The sequence below is a fragment of the Bombina bombina genome, chromosome 6 (assembly GCF_027579735.1).
Source record: "Bombina bombina isolate aBomBom1 chromosome 6, aBomBom1.pri, whole genome shotgun sequence".
Classification (NCBI taxonomy): Eukaryota; Metazoa; Chordata; class Amphibia; order Anura; family Bombinatoridae; genus Bombina; species Bombina bombina.
In genome coordinates, this window is record NC_069504.1 from 851,839,767 (window position 1) to 851,864,473 (window position 24,707).

Here is a 24,707-nt window from a genome sequence, read left to right on the forward strand (position 1 = left end):
AACATGCAAGATTCGTAGGCAATTATTCAAAATCATGTTAAACACAGCAAAGCAATTGATACCTAGATATTGGAAATCCACTAAAATACCCAGTATTAGTGAATGGAGAAGGTTAGTAAACTCAGATTTAATGCTAGAAAGATTTCACTATCCCCAAATAGGCAATCTAGATTTCTTCGAAGGTATGCTTTTCCTGTGGGAATCCTTTTATCTCTCTGGCCCTATCAAATTAGTTCCTCCTAGGAGCTGAATAAATATTTATTACAAAAGATGTCAGCACCTATTGAACATCACTCACACTTATCGTTCCACATAGATTTGGTGATAATTACAACCTAAACCTGGATGCACGAGGCTTACTTTTCCTGTGTTTTTATTTTTTATTTTATTGTTCTTAATTTTTCTTTTTTCTCACGGAACTATATGTATAACTATTTGTCAGTTGCAGGGCGAAATACAGTGCCCAAAATAGTTATGTTAATATAAGGGACTGTTATAGGTCTATGTCACAGTCTTATAGGTAGGAGTATGGATTTCCAGCTTGCAACAAACTTTTTGATGAATCCAACTTAAAGGTTTTGCAGAGACATTAGCACTTATAAAAGGTCTACATAGCACATGGACTGCACCTATGTAGGACTAGTGATTCTCGACTACAACTGTATAATTATTAACAGTTCTTGAACGTATGTAATCATGGATTAGCAAATTACACCTGATTTTATAATAAGTATTTATACAGATATTTTATTATTTTTATTTCAAAATATCCCCAATTTATGCAAATGTTAAAGTGTATTTCTGTTTATCAAATGTTTTTACAAGGTATTATCATTAGAGAGAACTTTGTTTAAACTTTCACAGTCACAACATATTAGAGATTGAGTTTTCTGTGCCCTGTTTAAAATTAACAGGACTACTTGTCTTTTATCTGATCAACATTTTACAATATATGAGCAAGACGGAAGTGAATCAGCTATTCAGGTGTGGAAGGGTTAAACTAGCCTATAAAATGGAGGAGCAACGAAAAATGGACATCTTGATAAAGGCTTAAACAGCTGAAACGCGTAGACGTCCGAATTGATTGCTCCTGCAGCAAATAAATCACTCTCAGGACCGACTCTTTCTACGTGCACAGATAGCACACACTGAGCCGGTAGGAGTTTTTCACTTTCAAAGAGTTCAAGTTTTCAAATAAGTGCGTACACTTTAACGGTCCTAATTGGCTGGACCCTACTGACATTGCATCACACAGAGGATACGTATGAAGAGAGCGAGGACGCCGAAAGCTCCAAGTGAGTAAAAGCTCATTCCTTGTTATTGCTAAATTATATCTATTGGCGTATACTCCTGAAGAGTGCAAATTGTTGCTAATTGTTGTAACAATTGAAGAAAAAGCAGCCAAATCTATACGGCTAAGTTTAACCCAGATTCACACTTGCACAGACTGTCTTACCAGGAGGATATCCCCTTTTTTCAATTAATTTATACACCGCATTTAACAAACACTTTGCATTTTTCAGTGGTAACATTATAACTTACAATCGAAGGGATTTGCACTTATGAGTCAGCACTAATATACAGTGTTGCCTATTTCGACAGTATGAGCAATTGAACATTTCACAAGTTGCCACTGGTGCCGTGATATATCCCAGCAGTGTTAGGATCCAATTGCACATTGAATCATTTATTTTAATTTTATTGGTATTGCTATATTCTTTATATTTTCCTATCAATTTTAATTCATTTTATTAGATACACCGGTGTAAATGTATATGTATGCTGTTATTAATCCATTCATTAAATAACATATTTTGTTGAAATAATATATTTATTTGTTATCTTGTATCCATTTAGCCTTCTCTTCAGACCACCCAATTAGTAACCCCACCTGCATTTAGCTATGTTAATGTTTGTTCACCTATAGTTGGGGAAATTGTTGGATTAATTCATATATTTTTACAATTATTTACATGTTTCTATTTTGAGCTTATTTAGCAGACCACGCGATTGATTGTGGTTGATATATACCCTTAGTCCTTTCTGACAGTCAGCCACAGGCGCCACTGACTTCCTGTTGTCTTATAACTGCACAGCCCTGTCAGTTTGGCATGCTTTTCTCCCTGCAGCAGGGGCGGTCCTGTATGGCACTCCATGTGACCGGGTGTGGCCTCATTAACTTCTTTTTTGACTGTGCGGTTTACATGAGAAGAAGCAGTTTCTCTGTGGGGCCTGGGTCATAGGAGGTGGTAATTGCCCCGGCCATTGGGGGTATAAAGGTGCCATTTACTTTTTCTATTGTCCATTTTAAAAGTGCAAGCTATGGAGGACTCTGATGCGTTAGAGGGTACTCCCTCTTTACCCAGATCTCATACCTGTTTTTATTGTGAGGAGGCTATGTTATGCCCACCTACTCAATTATGTTCCACATGCCTTGATAAGGTAGTTATGTCACAGATTGACCCAGACGTGACTTGCAGTGAATCAAGAATCACAACTGGGGTATCTCTGCAGGCCCATCTTAGGTTAAACCGCCACCTGGTATGTTGCTCCTTCCCTCCTACTGGTTGTTGCGAGAGGGGCAGTTTATCCTACCTGTTTGTCGCTGCGGGTTCTTACCTGGGACCAAGGTGTTGGCTGCTCTGCTTTATCACCCCTCCCACTGGTGCTGCGAGAGGGCTGCTCCGTTTTGCCTTCTTGCTGCTGCGGGCCCCCTACCGCCTGGTCTGATGTCCTCCGCCCACCACTGCTGTGTGTAAGGTGATTTGTTTTACATTTTTAATCCAGCAGGCCCTCAAGGAGTTAATGATGGTCTGGCTGAGCTTGAGAAGCGTCTTCATCGGGGTGCCGTTCTTGCTGTCTGCCCCCTCCCACCGGTGCTGCACGAGAGGGTTCTCTGACTGCTGCTGCAGAGGCTGCTATATTGGAGGTCTGACATAGACCAGACTCTGGGTTATCTTTGTGCCGGCTCCATGTTCCTGGGCTCGATCTGGGGTCTGGTCCTGTGTGTTGTGGGTTCTGCCCTGGATCCACTTTGAGAGGCGTGCGGGCCTTATCACCTGGTCTTCTGTCCACTAGGGATCCTCTTGCCTTTTTACGATCTCATCTCTTTGTTGGGCTACAGGATCTCGCATTGCCCTGCTAAAACATCAACCTTCCTTGTGCGTGCTTTAAGTGCAGGAATTCCATAGCTAAGAACTGGTACAGAAGTACATTTAATATGTTTTTTAAATATATACTGATCCTCTCCTTTAGTACGAACATTGTAGTTAAATCTCTACCCTAGATTTGGGTTTGTAAAGTCTCCTTGCTGGTTACATCAACATCATTTTTCTGGCAGAGCATTATTTATTTATACTATATGTTTTTCTTTTTTTTTCTTCTTTTTTATGTTTTTTTTTCTTTTTATTAACCCACAGTTAGGCTGTATAAACACCTGCTTAGTACTTTATTATCTTGCACTATGTTGGCCTCAGGGCAACAGTAACCCCTCTACGTAGTTCACATTTTTTGATAGTTTGTAAGCTGGTCTGGTAAAAAAAAAATCCTTATTATTTTCCTTTTTTTTTTTTTTTTTTTTTTTAGGATAAGTTACCTGCCCTTACATCTTAAATCTACCTGAGACTGATACATTCTCTCTCTGTTCCTTTCCCCAAGGTGGGGGTTACCTGGAATTGTCATCTCTAAGTCAAAATGTTAACACCTACAAGTATTTTCTGCTTACTTGTACCGCTCCCTTCTTGTATCTGGTTTGCTGCAATAGGGATCTCTTATATTAATGTGATTTTTTTCCCTGCCTCCACATGGAAATAACTGGATTTTTAAATTTTTTTTTCATTTGTTTATAGCAGTGTTTGTATGTGGGGGTAGGTAAGAATCAATATTGTTTTTCTAAGTATAAAAGTTCCTTGGAATTTCATTATAATACCCCATTGCTGATTCTGTCTCTCCTGGTACGGTTGGATTGGACGGTTGTCTGCGGGGTCTTTCTTTGTTGACTCTTTTTTTGGCTACCCCAGGTTCATCGTTTTGTTTCCCTCTATAACTAACCTAGAAACTTTCTAAGCACTAGAAAGCCCCCCCCACACACACAATTATGCACTCACTCACTTGATAGCTACACCCAACTCTCTCTCTTTTTTTTTTTTTTTGCCTTCTTAGGTAAACAATAATTATTTTTCACTTTCTGGCTTTCACTTTATCTTGCCAGGGGGGTCTCCCGCTGTCACCTCTGTTACAGAAGCATTAGTTATTTTGTTGTGAAGAGCTTATTTCCCAGCAGCAATGCCTAAACCAGCAAGCCAGCGCCTAAGAAGGGCTCCAAGAAAACCGTAACAAGTATCATTTCATAAAGAGTTAACTTTTTTTTTCAGCTTTTAGAAACTATTGCCTAAATACACGTTTGCTGGCCTCAGGTCTAAGTTTAGTGATAACCAATCCCATTGTCTAATCACCTCTGGAGCCAGACTGCTAATTGATAAGATGAACTTGTAAACTTGTTATCTTAAGTACTGTAATCCTATTGTGGCCTGTCAAAGGACAGTGCTCTCTATCTAAATGTGTGATGGGGGATTTTGTGCTTCCCCCCCTCTCCCCCTGGGAGTGCCCTGTGTGCATGTAACCTTAATAAAAAGCAGGCTGGGCATCCCAGTCCTGAGTTCTTGTTTGACCCTCAATCGCAGCGTTGACTCGTTTTTGTGGGCAGAAGGGTATCCTAGCTGTACTGCAGCTAAGGGAGATTATTCTATATTTGCGAGACTCATATAGAATACTATGGAAAGCAGCTTCTCCCCTCTTTAGCAATAGGGATCCAGGCTACTAAGCGGTCCATCTCTCAGCGAGACTAAGGGTAACCGTAACAACCTCTTTGTTCCCTTCCACACCAATTGGGATAATTGATCACTGTTTCTCTCACTTTTGCTAAGCACGTGGATACATTCTTAAATATTCACCCTAAAACTTCACCCTCAGTTATGGCAGTTAGACAAAGGGACAGGCAGAACAAGAACACTCCCGAGACCTTGGCAGACATACATCCTATTGCTATCAACCCTCCACATCAAAGTGAGCCGTTGGATATTCAATCACTAGTCTCTAGTATCTCTGAAGCTTTGGCTCCTAAATTTGATATTCTCAAAAATGAGATTAAACAAAATATCTCTCTCTTAACAAATGAAATTAGACAATTCTCTAGTAGATTATCAGAGGTAGAACATAGAATCTCGGATTTAGAAGATCACACTGTAGGTCATAATACTAAGCTTGAAGCCACAAACACCAATCTCTTAAAAATTCAGAGTAAGCTGGAACTTAGAGAAGGAACAACTTCAGAGTTATTGGGGTATCAAAAGAAAGGCAATAGGAGGACCTTAATAAATTATTAACTGTTACCTTACCGCAACTCGTACAGATTCCGCACTCTCAGCCCCAAATAGTGTTAGAGAGGGCACATAGGTTAGGCTGGCCCACAACTGGCAAAGTAAATACAAGACTTAGGCCAATTATTGCCAAAGCATTATATTTCCAAGATAAAGTCATGCTGTTGCAATTTTTTCGAAACAATCAGCCCATTTATCTCAGAGACACAAAAAATAGGCTTTTTCAGGATTTCTCTGCGGAGACAGCTGCAAAGAGAAGAGTCTTAGCTCCAATCTGCACAAAATTACTTAATCAGGGTCTCCGAGCTACCTTAATCTATCCAGCTAGGCTGAAGATAATGGTGGACAACCAAACACATTTTTTAATTCTGCTAAAGATGCAGAAAAATTCTGTGCTGAGACTTATCCTCCTGCTTAATAGAGGAGTTAGATAGTAAACTACTGTATTGTCTAAGTCTTAGTCCTCTTATGGCCTGGTCCATATGGCAGTGGGAAAAAGGTGGGCCAACCAGGGTTGGGATGCTATTTGTCTTTTTTTTCTTATTTTATTTTAATTTTATTTTTTTCTTCTCTCTCTTATTTCTTACCCTCTTTCTCTTTCTTCCCTAGATGATGGACACGACAGGTAGATTTAAGTTAACCTCCTGGAACATTGGAGGCCTTACATCTCCTATTAAATGGAAAACAATAATATCTCATTTGAGGAAAATAAACACTGATATTGCCTTTCTACAGGAAACCCATATATAACTATAGGAAGTCCTAAAGCTTAAATGTCCATTAGTTAAGGGAGTCCTTTCCTCTCCCAGTGTGAAGAGGAAATGAGTTGTCGTGATCCTCTTAGGGAAAAAGATAAACTATGAAGTTCTATATATCAACGCAGATTCAGAGGGGAAATCTCTAATGGTAAAAATTAAACTGGCTAAAACACTTTATACATTATGTAATATATATGCGCCTAATGTCTTTAACTTAACCTTCTGGAAAGTACTGCAAGCTAAAATTTGGTCATATGTAGAAGGTTACCTGATACTTGGTCGGTATTCCCTCAAGACCTCAAACAATCTCGAGCGTGAGGATTTTTGGAGTAAAATCTCTTATCTGACTTTAACATCTGAGTTAGCTGAAACTCTCAACTCTCCCATCTCTGAACTAGAAGTGTCCGGAGCAATTCAAGATCTTTCTTTAAATAAAGCCCCGGGCCCAGATTCCCTTCCCAATGAATTTTATAAGATATTATCTCCTCTTATTGTTCCACATTTAACTACACTTTTCAATGGTATGTATACTGAAGGTAATCTGGCCTTCTTTCATTTTGCTGCTTCCTACACCACCTTAATTTTAAAGCAAAGAAAGGACCCTGGTAAGAAAGAATCATATAGACCAATAGCTTTGTTGAACACGGATTATAAACTGCTTACCTATGTCTTAGCTCAAAGGCTTCAAACCCTTCTTCCTAGCATCATCCACAAATATCAAGCTGGATTCTTGCTTAAACGGAACTCTTCAGCAAAAATAAGGGAAGTCTTTCTTACAATAGATTATTTTAAAACCATGGAGAGGCTGGGGTATGGAGGGGGGAGGGCACCTCTGATCTAGCAATTATTTCAATTGATGCTGAAAAAGCCTTTGACTCAGTTCATTATGACCATTTACTATTTTCTCTTTATCGCTTTGGTCTTAGAGGTAGTTTTCTCAAGTTCTTGACAACCTATACAAAAAGGCTTCTACAGAGATGCTAGTAAATTGTATAATCTCCTCAGATATAATGCTGAGGAGAGGTACTCGACAGGGGTGCCCTCTCTCCTCTCTACTCTTCAACATCTCCATTGAACCCCTGGCTATCTTAATTAGACAGCAATTGGAAGGCATTAAGATAGGCAAGAAGGAGCTTAAAATAGCTCTTTACACCGATGACATTCTTATATATACCACAAATACCCATACAAACATTCCGAAGCTCCTGTCAATTATTGATCAGTTTGGATCTTTTTCTGGATACAGGGTGAACACTACAAAATCCGAATTTCTGTGGATTAAGCAAACTAAAAAATCTCTTAATTTACCTTTCAGTGTAGTCCCTGAATCATTTAAGTATCTTGGCATTACAATTTTCTCTAACCCTGACAGGTGATACAGTTTAAATATTCTCCAGATGCTAAATAAAACCAAAGAAAGCTTGAAAAATTGGCAAAATCTCCCCCTATCTCTCTCAGGTCTCATAGTCCTATATAAGATGATTCTTCTGCCTAAACTTCTTTATGTTCTTCAGAACACTCCATTGATCCTGAAGGGGAAATATATTATGCTGTTCAATACTGCATTAAGATGCTTTATCTGGCAGAACAAAAAACCTAGAATTTCATTACCTATACTCTCTCTTTTCCTAGGAAATAGAGCGGGCTTGTCGTGCCAGATCTCCAACTCTATAATTATGTTTTCCTTGCGCTATAGTAACGGATTGGATTTTTTTCAGAGACTATGTCACAGATAATGAGTTGGAAAGAAGTGTAACTTATCCATTTCTCTCTGTAGCGTTAATTCAATGCAACTCCAATTCAATACCTCGTGAAGTGAAAAAACTTAGAACCATTTACAATCCATTACAGGCTTGGAGGAGGATATGTAATTCTTTAGCTCTAGAGTATAGGGTTTCTAAATATATGCCGTTGCTGGGTAATCCCCACTTTCAAGCGGGGCTCCAATCGACTCTTTTTCAAAGGTCAAATAACCTAGGTCTCGGTAATGTCTCTCATTTGTTAGATTTTGATAGGAGACACGTCAAAACCTTCGGCTCCCTCAGGGGGGAATTTAATCTCCCTCGAAAGGATTTCTTTGCCTATCTACAAGCAAGACATTTTGTGTTTAAATGAATAAGTGATTTTGACTGGAATTAGTCCCTGGGGAGCATTGAGAATTGGCTTGTCTTAGTTAAAAACGGGAACATGTCAATCACTTTTTGTTATCAATTTCTAAGTTCCCTTAAGGGTGTTCTTAATCTGGAAAATATATCTTCCAAATAGGTTGCAGCAAAATTGCAAAGCAGTGTGGGTGTTATTATTGTCCAATCCTCAATTTTAGAAGTTATGCTAGAGAATCACATATTAAATTACTTTTTATGACTTATTTCACGCCAGATAAAGGCTTTAGGTGGAGGAATGCCCCAAATGTTCGCTTTTTTCAGCTAATCTTGTGAATATGATATGGGATTGCCCAAGAATCACACATTTTTGGCTTAAACTACAGTACTGGCTTAACAAGACATTGAGGATCTCCCCTCTGACACATATAGTATTCCTCTGGATAGATCCGAAGAATCAGCAGGTTAATAATAAAATTGTTAATATGGCAATATTAGCAGCTAGATATTTAATCTTTAAAAAATGGAAAGGGTTTGCGACCCCCAGTAGACCAGAAATTAAGAACTGTTTGAAGAAACAATGCATCTTAGGACAGATTGATAGTGATTTGAATGATGAATGCGACATATGGGAGTTCTTTTTGAAATGGTCGGTCTTCATTAAAATTCTTCCCCCCAGTGAAATTGACTATTTAATCTATCTATTTAGAAACTCAGAACTAGTTCTGCTGGGTGTATGGTAACCTGCCGTCTCCATGCATCTCTTCTCTTTTTTTCCCTCCTTCCCCCCCCTCTTCTTTTTTTTGTTTTTGGTTTTTTTATGTTTTGTGTTTTGCTTTGGTTTTGTTTTTCTTTTGTTTTTAAGTAATTTTTTGTTTCATGGAAAATAAAAGTTTAAAAAGTATACAACAGTCTCTTAATATTACAAGAACTGGCATATGCCTGTTGTTCTATTTTATATCTGTTAATTACAAACAAAATAGTATGTATAAACCTGTGATAATAGGCCACAGGATGGGCCCTTATTGTACATCTTATGTATCTAGACTTACCCGAGGTTGTGGAAATGTTTTTTCTCTGTATGCTTTGCATGATGCTTTCCTTTCATTCTAATTTTTTTTTCTTTCTGTTGCATTTAAATAAAAGATTTGAAAAAAAAAAAAAAAAAAGATGGCAAATATTATTAAGAATGAATGGGAAAGACCTCAGACCCTCCTTTTCCCCTTCTTCCATTAAGACAATTTCCCCGGTTCCTGACACCCAATTAGAGTTGTGGGGGTCTGTCCCTAAGGTTGATGTAGCTATCTCCACGCTTGCTAAGTGTTTCAGCACCTGGGATTTTTTTCAGTGATCAACATTCCGGGTGTGGACAACTGGGAGGCAGACTTTCTCAGCAGACAATCGTTTCATCTGGGGGAATGGTCTCTCCATCCCAAGGTGTTTGCGGAGATTTGCAACAGATGGGGGGCGTCAGAGACAGATCCCATGGTGTCCAGACTCAATATCAAGCTACCCAGATACAGGTCGCGGCCCAGGGATACCCAGGCAGAGCTGATAGATGCCTTAGTGGTTCCCTGGGAGTTCAACCTAGTTTACATGTTTCCACCGTTACCACTTCTTCCTCAGGGTAGTGGCCCACATCAAACAGGAGCAAGCCTTGACTATTCTAATTGCTCCATTGTGGACGCGAAGGATGTCGTTTGCGGACCTGGTGGGGATGTCATCATCTCCTTCATGGAGGTTACCTTGTCGCAGAGAGCTGCTGGAACAGGGTCCCTTTGTTCATCAAAATCTAGATTTTCTGAGGCTGACTGCATGGTGATTATACGCTTAGTCCTAGCCAAGAGAGGGTTTTCTGAGAGAGTGATTGATACTCTCATTCAAGCTAGAAAGCCGGTCACCCATCACATCTATCATAAGGTGTGAGGACCTACTTATTCTGGTGTGAATAACGTGGATTCCCATAGCATAAGCTCAAGGTGTCCAGAATTCTTTCCTTTCTCCAAAATGGTTTGGAGAAGGGACTTGCTGCTAGTTCCTTAAAGGGACAGATCTCTTTCTGTGTTTTTGCACAAGAGGCTCGCTGAGCCTCCTGATATTCCGTCTTTTGTTCAGGCTCTGTCTAGAATCAGGCCTGTGTTTAGAAATTCTGCTCCTCCTTGGAGTTTAAATTTGGTTCTTTAGATTCTGCAGAGGGCTCCGTTTAAGCCCATGCATTCGGTGGACATTAAGTTACTGTCTTGGAAGGTTCTTTTCTTCTGGCTATTGCTTCGGCACGCAGAGTTTCTGAGATGGCGGACTTGCAATGTGCGCTTCCTTACCTAGTTTTTCATGCTGATAAGGCTGTTCTTCACACTGGGTTGGGTTTTCTCCCTAAGGTTGTGTCTGATCGCAACATCAATCAGGAGATCATGGTTTCTTCCTTATGAAGTAATCGTTCCTTCGAAGAAGGAGGATTAGGACACAATTTGGATGTGGTTCAGGCTTTGAAATTCTATCTTCAGGCTACAAAGGATTTTAGACAGACTTCAGCATTGTTTGTTTATTCTGGGAAGCGCAGAGGGCAAAAGGCTTCTTCCACTTCCCTATCCTTTTGGTTGAGGATCATTATCCGCTTAGCATATTAAACAGCGGGACATAAGCCTCCTCAGTGTATTACGGCTTATTCAACTAAAGCTGTGGCTTCTTCTTGGGCCTTCAAGGCTAAGGTCTCTATGGAGCAGATTTGTAGGGCGGCTACCTACCCGAGGTTGTGGAAATGTTTTTTCTCTGTATGCTTTGCCTGATGCTTTCCTTTCATTCTAATTTTTTTTTTCTTTCTGTTGCATTTAAATAAAAGATTTGAAAAAAAAAAAAAAAAAAAGATGGCAAATATTATTAAGAATGAATGGGAAAGACCGCAGACCCTCCTTTTCCCCTTCTTCCATTAAGACAATTTCCCTGGTTCCTGACTCCCAATTAGAGTTGTGGGGGTCTGTCCCTAAGGTTGATGGAGCTATCTCCACGCTTGCTAAGTGTTTCAGCACCTGGGATTTTTTTCAGTGATCAACATTCCGGGTGTGGACAACTGGGAGGCAGACTTTCTCAGCAGACAATCGTTTCATCTGGGGGAATGGTATCTCCATCCCAAGGTGTTTGCGGAGATTTGCAACAGATGGGGGGCGTCAGAGACAGATCCCATGGTGTCCAGACTCAATATCAAGCTACCCAGATACAGGTCGCGGCCCAGGGATACCCAGACATTGCTGATAGATGCCTTAGCTGTGCCCTGGGAGTTCAACCTAGTTTACATGTTTCCACCGTTACCACTTCTTCCTCAGGGTAGTGGCCCGCATCAAACAGGAGCAAGCCTTGACTATTCTAATTGCTCCATTGTGGACGCGAAGGATGTGGTTTGCGGACCTGGTGGGGATGTCATCATCTCCTTCATGGAGGTTACCTTGTCGCAGAGAGCTGCTGGAACAGGGTCCCTTTGTTCATCAAAATCTAGATTTTCTGAGGCTGACTGCATGGTGATTATACGCTTAGTCCTAGCCAAGAGAGGGTTTTCTGAGAGAGTGATTGATACTCTCATTCAAGCTAGAAAGCCGGTCACCCATCACATCTATCATAAGGTGTGAGGACCTACTTATTCTGGTGTGAATAACGTGGATTCCCATAGCATAAGCTCAAGGTGTCCAGGATTCTTTCCTTTCTCCAAAATGGTTTGGAGAAGGGACTTGCTGCTAGTTCCTTAAATGGACAGATCTCTTTCTGTGTTTTTGCACAAGAGGCTCGCTGAGCCTCCTGATATTCCGTCTTTTGTTCAGGCTCTGTCTAGAATCAGGCCTGTGTTTAGAAATTCTGCTCCTCCTTGGAGTTTAAATTTGGTTCTTTAGATTCTGCAGAGGGCTCCGTTTAAGCCCATGCATTCGGTGGACATTAAGTTACTGTCTTGGAAGGTTCTTTTCTTCTGGCTATTGCTTCGGCACGCAGAGTCTCTGAGATGGCGGCCTTGCAATGTGCGCTTCCTTACCTAGTTTTTCATGCTGATAAGGCTGTTCTTCGCACTGGGTTGGGTTTTCTCCCTAAGGTTGTGTCTGATCGCAACATCAATCAGGAGATCATGGTTTCTTCCTTATGAAGTAATCGTTCCTTCGAAGAAGGAGGATTAGGACACAATTTGGATGTGGTTCAGGCTTTGAAATTCTATCTTCAGGCTACAAAGGATTTTAGACAGACTTCAGCATTGTTTGTTTATTCTGGGAAGCGCAGAGGGCAAAAGGCTTCTTCCACTTCCCTATCCTTTTGATTGAGGATCATTATCCGCTTAGCATATTAAACAGCGGGACATAAGCCTCCTCAGTGTATTACGGCGTATTCAACTAAAGCTGTGGCTTCTTCTTCAGCCTTCAAGGCTAAGGCCTCTATGGAGCAGATTTTTAGGGCGGCTACCTGGTCCTCCTTACATACTTTTTCAAAGTTTTACAAATTTGACGTTTTAGCTTCGGCTGAAGCAGCTTTTGGGAGAAAGGTTTTGCGGGCTGTGGTGCCCTCAGTATAGGGTCCACCTTGTTTTTTTTTTACCCTCCCATTTTCATTCAGTGTCCTCTAGAGCTTGGGTATATGTTTCCCACAAGTAAGGAATGAAGCCTTCTTATATTAAGATGGAAAACCAGATAATTTCCTTTCCATCTGTATGAGGAGAGTCCACTATCCCCGCCCATTCTCTTTTTTGAACGGACCTACATTTTGTTTTCTTTTTTTGGCACCATTTATACCTTGATATTTCTTCTACTGTTCCTTGTTCCATCGACAGAATGACTGGGGGATGAGGGGAGTGGGGGGGAGGTGTTTAAGCCTTTGGCTGGGGTGTCTTTGCCTTCTCCTGGGGACCAGGTTCTGTATTCCCACAGGTAAGGAATGAATCCGTGGACATTTTTTTTATCTTCTGCCATTACTAGTGGCGGGAAGAGACACAGTGTTTTTTGAGTTTAAAAGCAGAGGTGTACTCTTGTATGCAGTGCTGTTTCCTTTCTGACGATCACATGAGCCAATTCTCCACTTTAGATTCATTTTGCATGGAGTCTGTAGTTGTACACTTGCAGAGTGGCGTCTCTCTATGTTAATTCATCTACGATCAGCAGGATCTATGCAGTGATCCTCTGCAAAGTAAATGTTAAAATGTAGGGATTTTTTCAGTTCAATCTAATTTCTTCAGTTAGGTTGAAGGGTTTTTGCATATTTGCCAGTCAGCAATCATATCAGAGTTTTAATGTACAAGTACATATCATATTAACAGTTTTCATGTTCATTTTTCAATGCTTATTAAAGTCCCATATTGCAATGTTTGAATAAAAAAGTTATTTCTTTCTCATTTTACATGCTGCATTAAGAAATGATATGTGTTTGTTATTATGTTTGTTATTGAGCACAAATGATTGCCTTATATGAAATACTGTGTTGCTTGCTTAGCTACACCTTTCTCTTCTAGAGATAGGTTGTTGTCCCCTGAACCCTATGTTTCTCAGGTTGATGCTGTTCAGGCAATGTCACAGCTTCCTTCTTGGACGTCCCAAGTCTCAATGGTGTCACATGCAGTGCCCTGCAGTTTGTTTCAATATCCTGGAGGAGATATTCTGCCCAAGTATCTTCTGCGGTATCTGTGGCATTATCTGTTTTTCCTATTGGGAAATTGCAAGAGAAAAATTAGAGATTCAGATAGTCAGGTTTCTGTACCACCTGCGGCTACTCTGGTTGCCTTTCTCATAGGGGGGAGAGAGGTTCTCAAATTAGGAGGATATGTCAGCAGCTTCTGAGGGTAAAATCTCAGATTCCGACAGTATAATTCCTTTATGTGATGCTGAAGTAGTATCCTTCAGATTTAAGCTTAAACACCTTTGTCTATGGTTATAGGAGGTTGTTTGCTGCTTTGAGCGATTCCGATAAATCTGTTGTTGTCAATTCCTTAAGATTCTAGTAACTTTTATAAATGCTATGATACCTCGAAGGAAGTTTTTCCTATTCCAGACCGTGTTCGATTTTTCACAGTAATAGGAGAAGTCAGGGATTTCTTTTCCCCTGTCTCCTGTCTTTAAAGGATGTTTCCTGTCCTTGTCTCTATTAAATATCATGATGCACGTTGCCTACAGTGGTAGGGCGTTCTACTATGGCTAAGAGAACTACGACTCCTAAATAGGATAGCTATTCTTTCAGGATCAATGAAACAGTTGCAAGGATAAGACATAGCAAAAGCCCAGGAAGCTGAAGTCCCAGGTTCACTTCCAGGGTGTGACAGTACCCCTTCCTCAAGGACCTCTCTGAGGGCCACCAGGCTTATAAAAGCTGAGGGCTTACATGATTGCCACTGTGTCAAGTGTGGCATCTTATGAATTCAATGCCTTGTTTGATCCAATTTGGTAGGGACTCATTTAGAGGAAAATCATGAATTATTCCTCTTGCCTCTCTCTACACGCTACTGTTTGACCTCTCAGGAGCTCTATGTATGGAGGTAATTGGTCTGATGGTTACTTCATTTGACTTCATCCCTTGCTCGATTCCATCTGGGAGTCTGCTGTTATGCATGCTCAGATAGTGGAATGGAGATCATGTGGTTCTGTCTCGGAGGATAGATCTAGATCTGTCGACACGAGATTCCTTCCTGTGGTGATTATTCCAGGAGCATCTGTCTCAAGACACATTCTTCCGGAGACGTTCCTGAGTAATGGTACCACGGACGCCAGCCTGTTGGGTTGGTGACTATGGACTTTGGAAGGAGTCTGCTATCCATAATCATCTTGGATTTTTCGATATTATGATGGTTTGGCCTCAGTTGTCCTAGACAATTTAATTTCAGTGGGTTATATCAACCATCTGGGAGGAAACTGGAGTTCCTTAGCCATGATAGGCGTGGGTTGTTTGGTGGATGGACGCTCATATTTGTTCTCTATCCACTATTCACATTTCAGGAGTAGATCAGGGAGCAGTCTTTTTGAGAATCAGATTTTCATCCCGGGGAGTGGATGCTTCTACCGTAGGTGTTCTCCAGGTTAACCCTCAAATGGGGAGTGCTGGAGTTGGACTAGAGATCAGCAGGCTGATCTGTTAGAATTCCTGGCGGTTGCTTGTGATTTCAGTCTGACATCCTTGTTCCTCAGTTTGCTCTCCATCTACGAGTCTTTGCTCGTTTCAAATAAGAAGTGGGCTTCAATATTTTAATAGTTCCTGCATAGTTTCGTAGGATCCGGAAACAGACCTAGCGGCGATGTATCTTCTCCACGTTGATGGTTGTTTCTGAAGAAGGACCTCTTAATCCAGGGTTCATTCTTTCGTTTTATCTGTACGCTTAGTTCTTTCTAAGCGTGATTTTTCAGAGTCGGTGATTGATTCCGGTTCGCAAGCCTGTTGTTAAGAAGATTTACAATAACGTATGGCATAAATATCTTTATTGGTGTGATTCTAAGGGTTACTCTTGGAGTAGGGATCCCTAGGATTTTTCCTTTTCTCCAGGAGGGTCTGGAGAAAGGTTTATGAGTTAGTACCCTGATGGGTCAAATTTCTGCCTTATCTGTTTTGTTACATAAGCGATTGGCGGACGTGCCAGACGTCCAATGCTTTTGTCAGGCCATGGTCAGAATAAGGCCTGTGTTTAAGTCGGTTGCTCTTCCTTGGAGCCTTAATCTTTTTTCTTAGAGTTTTTCAACTCTCTGTTTGAACTGTTACATTCCCTAGATATTAAGTTGTTATCTTGGAAGGTTTTATTTCTTTTGGTTATTTATTCTGCTCGGAGAGTCTCTGAACTCTCAGCTTTGCAGTATGGTTCACCTTATCATATTTTTCATGCTAATAAGGCGGTTGTTTGTACTAAGTAAGATTTTCTTCCAAAGTTTGTTTCTAATAAGAATATTAATCAGGGGCTTGTTGTTACATCTCTTTGTCCTAACTCTCCTTCTTACAAAGAACGTTTGTAGCACAACTTGTATGTTGTACGTGCTCTTAAATTCTATCTGGAGGCGACTGAGGATTTTTGCCAATCTTCTGCTCTTTTTGTCTGTTTCTGTGGGAAACGTAAAGATCAGAAAGCTTCTGCTTCTACTTTTTCCCTTTAGTTACAAACGGCTAGATTTAGAGTTTTGTGGCCAAAGGGGTGCGTTAGCTACGCATGTTTCCCCCCCCCCCCCCCACACCTTTTAAATAACGCTGGTATTTAGAGTTCTCTGAAGGGCTGCGTTAGGCTCCAAAAAGGGAGCGTAGAGCATAATTTACCGCCACTTCAACTCTAAATATACGATATCCCCATAGGAAACAATGGGGCAGTTTGAGCTGAAAAAAACCTAACACCTGCAAAAAAGCAGCGTTCAGCTCCTAACGCAGCCCCATTGTTTCCTATGGGGAAACACTTCCTAAGTCTGCACTTAACACCCTAACATGAACCTCGAGTCTAAACACCCCTAACCTTACACTTATTAACCCCTAATCTGCCGCCCCCGCTATCGCTGACACCTGCATTTTATTATTATCCCCTAATCTGCCGCTCCGTACACCGCCGCAACCTACATTATACCTATGTACCCCTAATCTGCTGCCCCTAACATCGCAGAGCCCTATATTATATTTATTAACCCCTAATCTGCCCCCCCCAATGTCGCCGCTACCTTACCTACACTTATTAACCCCTAATCTGCCGACCGGACCTTGCCGCTACTCTAATAAATGTATTAACACCTAAAGCTAAGTCTAACCCTAACACTAACACCCCCCTAAGTTAAATATAATTTTTATCTAACGAAATAAATTAACTCTTATTAAATAAATTATTCCTATTTAAAGCTAAATACTTATCTGTAAAATAAACCCTAATATAGCTACAATATAACTAATAATTACATTGTAGCTATTTTAGGATTTATATTTATTTTACAGGCAACTTTGTATTTATTTTAACTAGGTACAATAACTATTAAATAGTTATTAACTATTTAATAGCTACCTAGTTAAAATAATTACAAAATTACCTGTAAAATAAATCCTAACCTAAGTTACAATTAAACCTAACACTACACTATCAATAAATAAATTAACTTAACTACCTACAAGTACCTACAATTAAATCAACTAAACTAAATTTGGTGGGTTGTAATGTTGGGGGGGGTGTATTGTATGTTTTTCTTTACAGGCAAAAGAGCTGTTTTCTTTGGGGCATGCCCTGCAAAAGGCCCTTTTAAGGGCTGATAAGGTAATAGAGCTGTTAACTTTTTATTTTAGAATAGGGTAGGGCATTTTTTTTATTTTGGGGGGCTTTGTTATTTTTTTAGGGGGCTTAGAGTAGGTGTAATTAATTTAAAATTCTTGTTTTTTTATTTTTTGTAATTTAGTGTTTTGTTTTTTTTGTAATTTAGTTTAGTTGATTTAATTGTAGGTAATTGTATGTAATTGTAGGTAGTTTAGTTAATTAATTTATTGATAGTGTAGTGTTAGGTTTAATTGTAAGGTTAGGATTTATTTTACAGGTAATTTGGTAATTTTTTTAACTAGGTAGCTATTAAATAGTTAATAACTATTTAATAGCTATTGTACCTAGTTAAAATAAATACAAAGTTGCCTGTAAAATAAATATAAATCCTAAAATAGCTACAATATAATTATTCGTTATATCGTAGCTATATTATTGTTTATTTTACAGGTAAGTAATTTAGCTTTAAATAGGAATAATTTATTTAATAAGAGTTAATTTATTTCGTTAGATAAAAATTATCTTTAACTTAGGGGGGTGTTAGGGTTAGACTTTAGCTTTAGGGGTTAATACATTTATTAGAGTAGCGGCGAGGTCCGGTCGGCAGATTAGGGGTTAATAAGTGTAGGTAGGTAGCGGCGGCGTTGGGGGGGGGCAGATTAGGGGTTAATAAATAGTATGTAGGTGTCTGCGATATTAGGGGCAGCAGAATAGGGGTACATAGGGATAATGTAGGTGGCGGCGGTGTGTGGTCATCAGGTTAGGGGTTAAAAAAAATATTATTGTGGTGGCGATGTGGGGGGACCTCGGTTTAGGGGTACATAGGTAGTTTATGGGTGTTAGTGTACTTTAGAGCACAGTAGTTAAGAGCTCAATGAACCGGCGTTAGCCCATGAAGCTCTTAACTCCTGACTTTTTTCTGCGGCTGGAGTTTTGTCGTTAGAGTTCTAACGCTCACTTCAGCCAAGACTCTAAATACCAGCGTTAGGAAGATCCCATTGAAAAGATAGGATAAGCAATTGGCGTAAGGGGATCTGCGGTATGGAAAAGTCGCGGCTGGAAAGTGAGCGTTTGACCCTTTCCTGACTGACTCTAAATACCAGCGGGTGGCTAAAACCAGCGTTAGGACCCCTTAACGCTGGTTTTGACGGCTAACGCAGAACTCTAAATCTAGGCAAAAGTGTTATTCGTCTAGCTTATGAGACTGCTGGTAAGCAACCTTCTGAGAGAATTACGGCTCTTTCCAATAGAGCTGTTTCCTCTTCCTGGATTTTCAAAAATGAAGCTTCCATGGAACAAATTTGCAAGGCTGCAACTTAGTCTTCTTTGCATACTTTTCTCAAATTTTTCAAATTTGACACTTTTGCCTCAGCCGAGGCTGCTTTTGGGAGAACGGTTCTTCAAGCGGTGGTGCCTTCTGTTTAGGCCTGCTTGTTTTGTCCCTTCCTATTCATCTGTGTCCTCTAGCTTGGGTATTGGTTCCCAACAGTAATTAGTTGAGCCCGTGGACTCACCATATCTTAGGAAGAAAACTAAATTTATGCTAACCTGATAAATTTATTTCTTCCAGATATGGTGAGTCCACGGACCCGCCCTTTTAGTTTTCAAGACAGATAGTTTTGACTAAACCTCAGACGCCTCCGCACCTTGTGTTACTCCTTTTTTCTTTATTTCCTTTCGGTGGAATGACTGGGGGTTCTTTGTAGGGGAGTGATGCTTAACAGCTCTGCTGTGGTGCTCTTTGACTTCTCCTGCTGGCCAGGGTTGGTATTCCCAACAGTAATTAGATGGACACGTGGACTCACCATATCTGGAAGAAATACATTTATCAGGTGAGCATACATTTTTTTTTCCCTCCATATTTAAGGGAAAAACAAAACAAAACAAAAAACAACATATTTGGCAACAGTGTTAGTATTACATTTTTTGTACTTCCTACTAGCACTTCATCTTCATTCTGTCTGTTGTGACAAAGATGTTTAGGCTTATGAGAGGGGAGGACTCCAGAGGAATCAAAATATGTGATGACAGCTGGGGAGTATTAATTTTATATAATGGACATAGGTACTTGTCTCTTCTTATTTTGTGTTCATTTTTTTTTATTGTCAATATTACCTTTCTCCTGTTAAGTGTAGTCAGTCCACGGGTCATCCATTACTTATGGAATATATCTCTTCCTAACAGGAAACTGCAAGAGAATTACCCAGCAGAGCTGCTATATAGCTCCTCCCCTCACCTATCATACTCAGTCATTCTCTTGCAGCCTAACTAAAAAGGAAGCTGTGAGAGATCTGTGGTGTTTTTTAACTTAGTTTATTTCTACAATCAAAAGTTTGTTATTTTTAAATGGCACCGGAGTGTGCTGTTTATTCTCAGGCAGCATTAGAAGAAGAATCTGCCTGGGTTTTTTTCTATGGTCTTAGCAGACGTAACTAAGATCCACTGGCTGTTCTCATCTGAGGAAAAGTGAGGTAACTTCAGAGAAGGGGAATAGCATGCAGGGCCCCCCTGCAACAAATGAGGTATGTGCAGTAATTTATTTTCTGAGGAATGGAATTGACTGAGAAAATACTGCTGATACCATTGTAAAGTAAGTTCAGCCTTAAATGCAGTGATAGTGACTGGTATCAGGCTGATGTGTGTGTGTGTGTGTACACTGAATGTATTTTTCTAAGGAATGGAATTGACTCTGAAAATACTGTTAATACTGAAATAATGTATGAGCCTTAACTGCAGTAAAAACGACTGGTAGCAGGCTTATTAATAATAATACATAACTTTCAAATGTATGTTTAAAACGTTTACTGGCTTGTTAATCGTTTTTGTGAGGTACTTGGTGATAAAACTTATTAGGGCATGATTTTTACCACATGGCCATTTTTGTTTTCTGCATAGAAACAGTTTCTGAGCTTCCCCACTGTTGTAATATGAGTGGGAGGGGCCTATTTTAGCGCTTTTTTGCGCAGTAAAAATTCAGTCACAATCTGTCTACTTCATCCTCCATGATCCAGAACGTCTTTAGAGAGCTCAGGGGTCTTCAAAATCCATTTTGACGGAGGTAATCAGGCACAGCAGTCCTGTGACAGTGTATTTGACTGTGAGAAAAACGTTAATTATATAATTGTTATCCGTTTTTGGGTACTAAGGGGTTAATCATCCATTTGCTGGTGGGTGCAATCCTTTGCTAACTTAATACATTTACTGTGAAAATTTGGTGGCTATAACTATTTTGGTCATTGTTATTTCAACTGTGTCGGTTTTTCTGTGCTTCTTAAAGGCACAGTAACGTTTTTTATATTGCTTGTAAATTAATTTTGAAAAGTATTTCCAAGTTTGCTAGTCTCATTGCTAGTTTGTTTAAACATGTCTGACTTAGATGAATCTCTTTGTTCACTATGTTTAAAGGCCAATGTGGAGCCCAATAGAAATGTGTGTACTAATTGCATTGATGCTACTTTAAATAAAAGTCAATCTTTACATGTAAAGAAATTATCACCAGACGACGAGGGGGAAGTTATGCCGACTAACTCTCCTCACGTGTCAGTACCTTCGCCTCCCGCTCAGGAGGTGCATGACTTTGTGGCGCCAAGTACATCAGGGAGGCCCTTACAAATCACTTTGCAAGACATGGCTACTGTTATGACAGAAGTATTATCTAAGTTGACATAATTAAGAGGCAAGCGCGATAGCTCTGGGTTAAGGATAGAGCGCGCGGATGAGATGAGAGCCATGTCAGATACTGCGTCACAGTTTGCAGAACGTGAGGACGGAGATCTTCATTCTGTGGGTGACGGATCTGATCCAGGGAGACTGGATTCAGAGATTTCCAATTTTAAATTTAAGCTAGAGAACCTCCGCACATTGCTAGGGGAGGTATTAGCGGCTCTGAATGATTGTAACACGGTTGCAATTCCAGAGAAATTATGTAGGTTGGATAGATACTATGCGGTACCGGTGTGTACTGACGTATTTCCTATACCAAAAAGGCTTACAGAGATTATTAGCAAGGAGTGGGATAGACCGGGTGTGCCTTTTACCCCTCCTCCCATATTTAGGAAAATGTTTCCTATTGACGCCACCACACAAGACTTATGGCAGACGGTCCCTAAGGTGGAGGGAGCAGTTTCTACTTTAGCTAAGCGTACCACTATCCCGGTGGAGGATAGTTGTGCCTTTTCAGATCCAATGGATAAAAAATTAGAGGGTTACCTTAAGAAAATGTTTGTTCAACAAGGTTTTATTTTACAGCCCCTCGCATGCATTGAGCCTGTCACTGCTGCGGCAGCATTCTGGTTTGAGTCTCTGGAAGAGGCCATTCGCTCAGCTCCATTGGATGAAATAATCAACAAGCTTAAGACACTTAAGCTAGCTAACGCATTTGTTTCTGATGCCGTTGTGCATTTAATCAAACTTACGGCTAAGAACTCCGGATTCACCATCCAAGCGCGCAGAGCGCTATGGCTTATATCCTGGTCAGCTGACGTGACTTCTAAATCTAAATTGCTTAATATTCCTTTCAAAGGGCAGACCTTATTCGGGCCCGGCTTGAAAGAAATTATTGCTGACATTACGGGAGGTAAGGGCCATGCTCTACCTCAGGACAGGGCCAAATCAAAGGCCAAACAGTCTAATTTTCGTGCCTTTCGTAACTTCAAGGCAGGAGCAGCATCAACTTCCTCCGCTCCAAAACAGGAAGGAGCTGTTGCTCGTTTCAGACAGGGCTGGAAAGTTAACCAGTCCTGTAACAGGGGCAAGCAGGCCAAGAAACCTGCTGCTGCCCCCAAAACAGCATGAAGAAAGGGCCCCCTATCCGGAAACGGATCTAGTGGGGGGCAGACTTTCTCTCTTTGCCCAGGCTTGGGCAAGAGATGTCCAGGATCCCTGGGCGTTGGAGATCATATCTCAGGGATATCTCCTGGACTTCAAAACTTCTCCTCCACGGGGGAGATTTCATCTTTCAAGGTTATCAGCAAACCAAATAAAGAAAGAGGCGTTTCTACGCTGTGTACAAGACCTCTTACTAATGGGGGTAATCCACCCAGTTCCGCGGACGGAACACGGGCAGGGATTCTATTCAAACCTATTTGTGGTTCCCAAGAAAGAGGGAACCTTCAGGCCAATCTTGGACTTAAAGATCCTAAACAAATTTCTAAGAGTTCCATCATTCAAAATGGAAACTATTCGAACCATCCTTCCCATGATCCAAGAGGGTCAGTACATGACCACAGTGGATCTAAAGGATGCCTACCTTCACATACCGATTCACAATGACCATTACCGGTATCTGAGATTTGCCTTCCTAGACAGGTATTACCAGTTTGTAGCTCTTCCCTTCGGATTAGTTACGGCTCCAAGAATCTTTACAAAAATTCTAGGATCACTTCTGGCGGTACTAAGACCGCGAGGCATAGCGGTGACTCCGTACCTAGACGACATTCTGATACAAGCGTCAAGTTTTCAAACTGCCAAGTCTCATACAGAGATAGTTCTGGCATTTCTGAGGTCGCATGGGTGGAAGGTGAACGTGGAAAAGAGTTCTCTATTACCACTTACAAGAGTTCCCTTTCTAGGGACTCTTATAGATTCTGTAGAGATGAAAATTTACCTGACAGAGGCCAGGTTATTAAAACTTCTAAATGCTTGCCGTGTCCTTCACTCCATTCCACACCCGTCAGTAGCTCAGTGCATGGAATTAATCGGCTTAATGGTAGCGGCAATGGACATAGTACCATTTGCGCGCCTGCATCTCAGACCGCTGCAATTGTGCATGCTAAGTCAGTGGAACGGGGATTACTCAGATTTGTCCCCCCTACTAAATCTGGATCAAGAGACCAGAGATTCTCTTCTATGGTGGCTTTCTCGGCCACATCTGTCCAAGGGGATGACCTTTCGAAGGCCAGATTGGACAATTGTAACAACAGACGCCAGCCTTCTAGGCTGGGGAGCAGTCTGGAATTCCCTGAAAGGTCAGGGATTATGGACTCAGGAGGAGAAACTCCTCCCAATAAATATTCTGGAGTTAAGAGCAATATTCAATGCTCTCCTAGCTTGGCCTCAGTTAGCAACTCTGAGGTTCATCAGATTTCAGTCGGACAACATCACGACTGTGGCTTACATCAACCATCAAGGGGGAACCAGAAGTTCCCTAGCGATGTTGGAAGTCTCAAAGATAATTCGCTGGGCAGAGTCTCACTCTTGCCACCTGTCAGCGATCTACATCCCAGGCGTGGAGAACTGGGAGGCGGATTTTCTAAGTCGCCAGACTTTTCATCCGGGGGAGTGGGAGCTTCATCCGGAGGTCTTTGCTCAACTGATTCGTCGTTGGGGCAAACCAGATCTGGATCTCATGGCGTCTCGTCAGAACGCCAAGCTTCCTTGTTACGGATCCAGGTCCAGGGACCCGGGAGCGGTGCTGATAGATGCTCTGACAGCCCCTTGGGTCTTCAACATGGCTTATGTGTTTCCACCATTCCCGATGCTTCCTCGTTTGATTGCCAAGATCAAACAGGAGAGAGCTTCGGTGATTCTGATAGCGCCTGGTATGCAGACCTAGTGGACATGTCGTCCTGTCCACCGTGGTCTCTGCCTCTGAGACAGGACCTTCTAATTCAGGGTCCTTTCAAACATCCAAATCTAATTTCTCTGAGGCTGACTGCATGGAGATTGAACGCTTGATTCTATCAAAGCGTGGCTTCTCGGAGTCGGTTATTGATACCTTAATACAGGCTAGGAAGCCTGTTACCAGAAAAATTTACCATAAGATATGGCGTAAATATTTACATTGGTGCGAATCCAAGAGTTACTCATGGAGTAAGGTTAGGATTCCTAGGATATTGTCCTTTCTACAAGAGGGTTTAGAAAAGGGCTTATCTACTAGTTCGTTAAAGGGACAGATTTCTGCTCTGTCTATTCTTCTACACAAACGTCTGGCTGAAGTTCCAGACGTTCAGGCTTTCTGTCAGGCTTTAACTAGGATTAAGCCTGTGTTTAAGTCTGTTGCTCCGCCGTGGAGCTTAAACTTAGTTCTTAATGTTCTCCAAGGTGTTCCATTTGAACCCCTTCATTCCATTGATATCAAGCTGTTATCTTGGAAAGTTCTGTTTTTGATGGCTATTTCCTCGGCTCGAAGAGTCTCTGAGTTATCTGCCTTACATTGTGATTCTCCTTATCTGATTTTTCATTCAGACAAGGTAGTCCTGCGTACTAAACCTGGTAACTACCTAAGGTAGTTACTAACAGGAATATCAATCAAGAGATT

General features: G+C 40.9%; 1 protein-coding gene across 1 annotated transcript in view; it reads left to right on the forward strand.

Moving 5' to 3' along the window:
* The window catches only part of STAG3 (stromal antigen 3), a 1,295,475-nt gene that overhangs the window by 401,629 nt on the left and 869,139 nt on the right, over positions 1 to 24,707 (forward strand). The window lies entirely within an intron of this gene.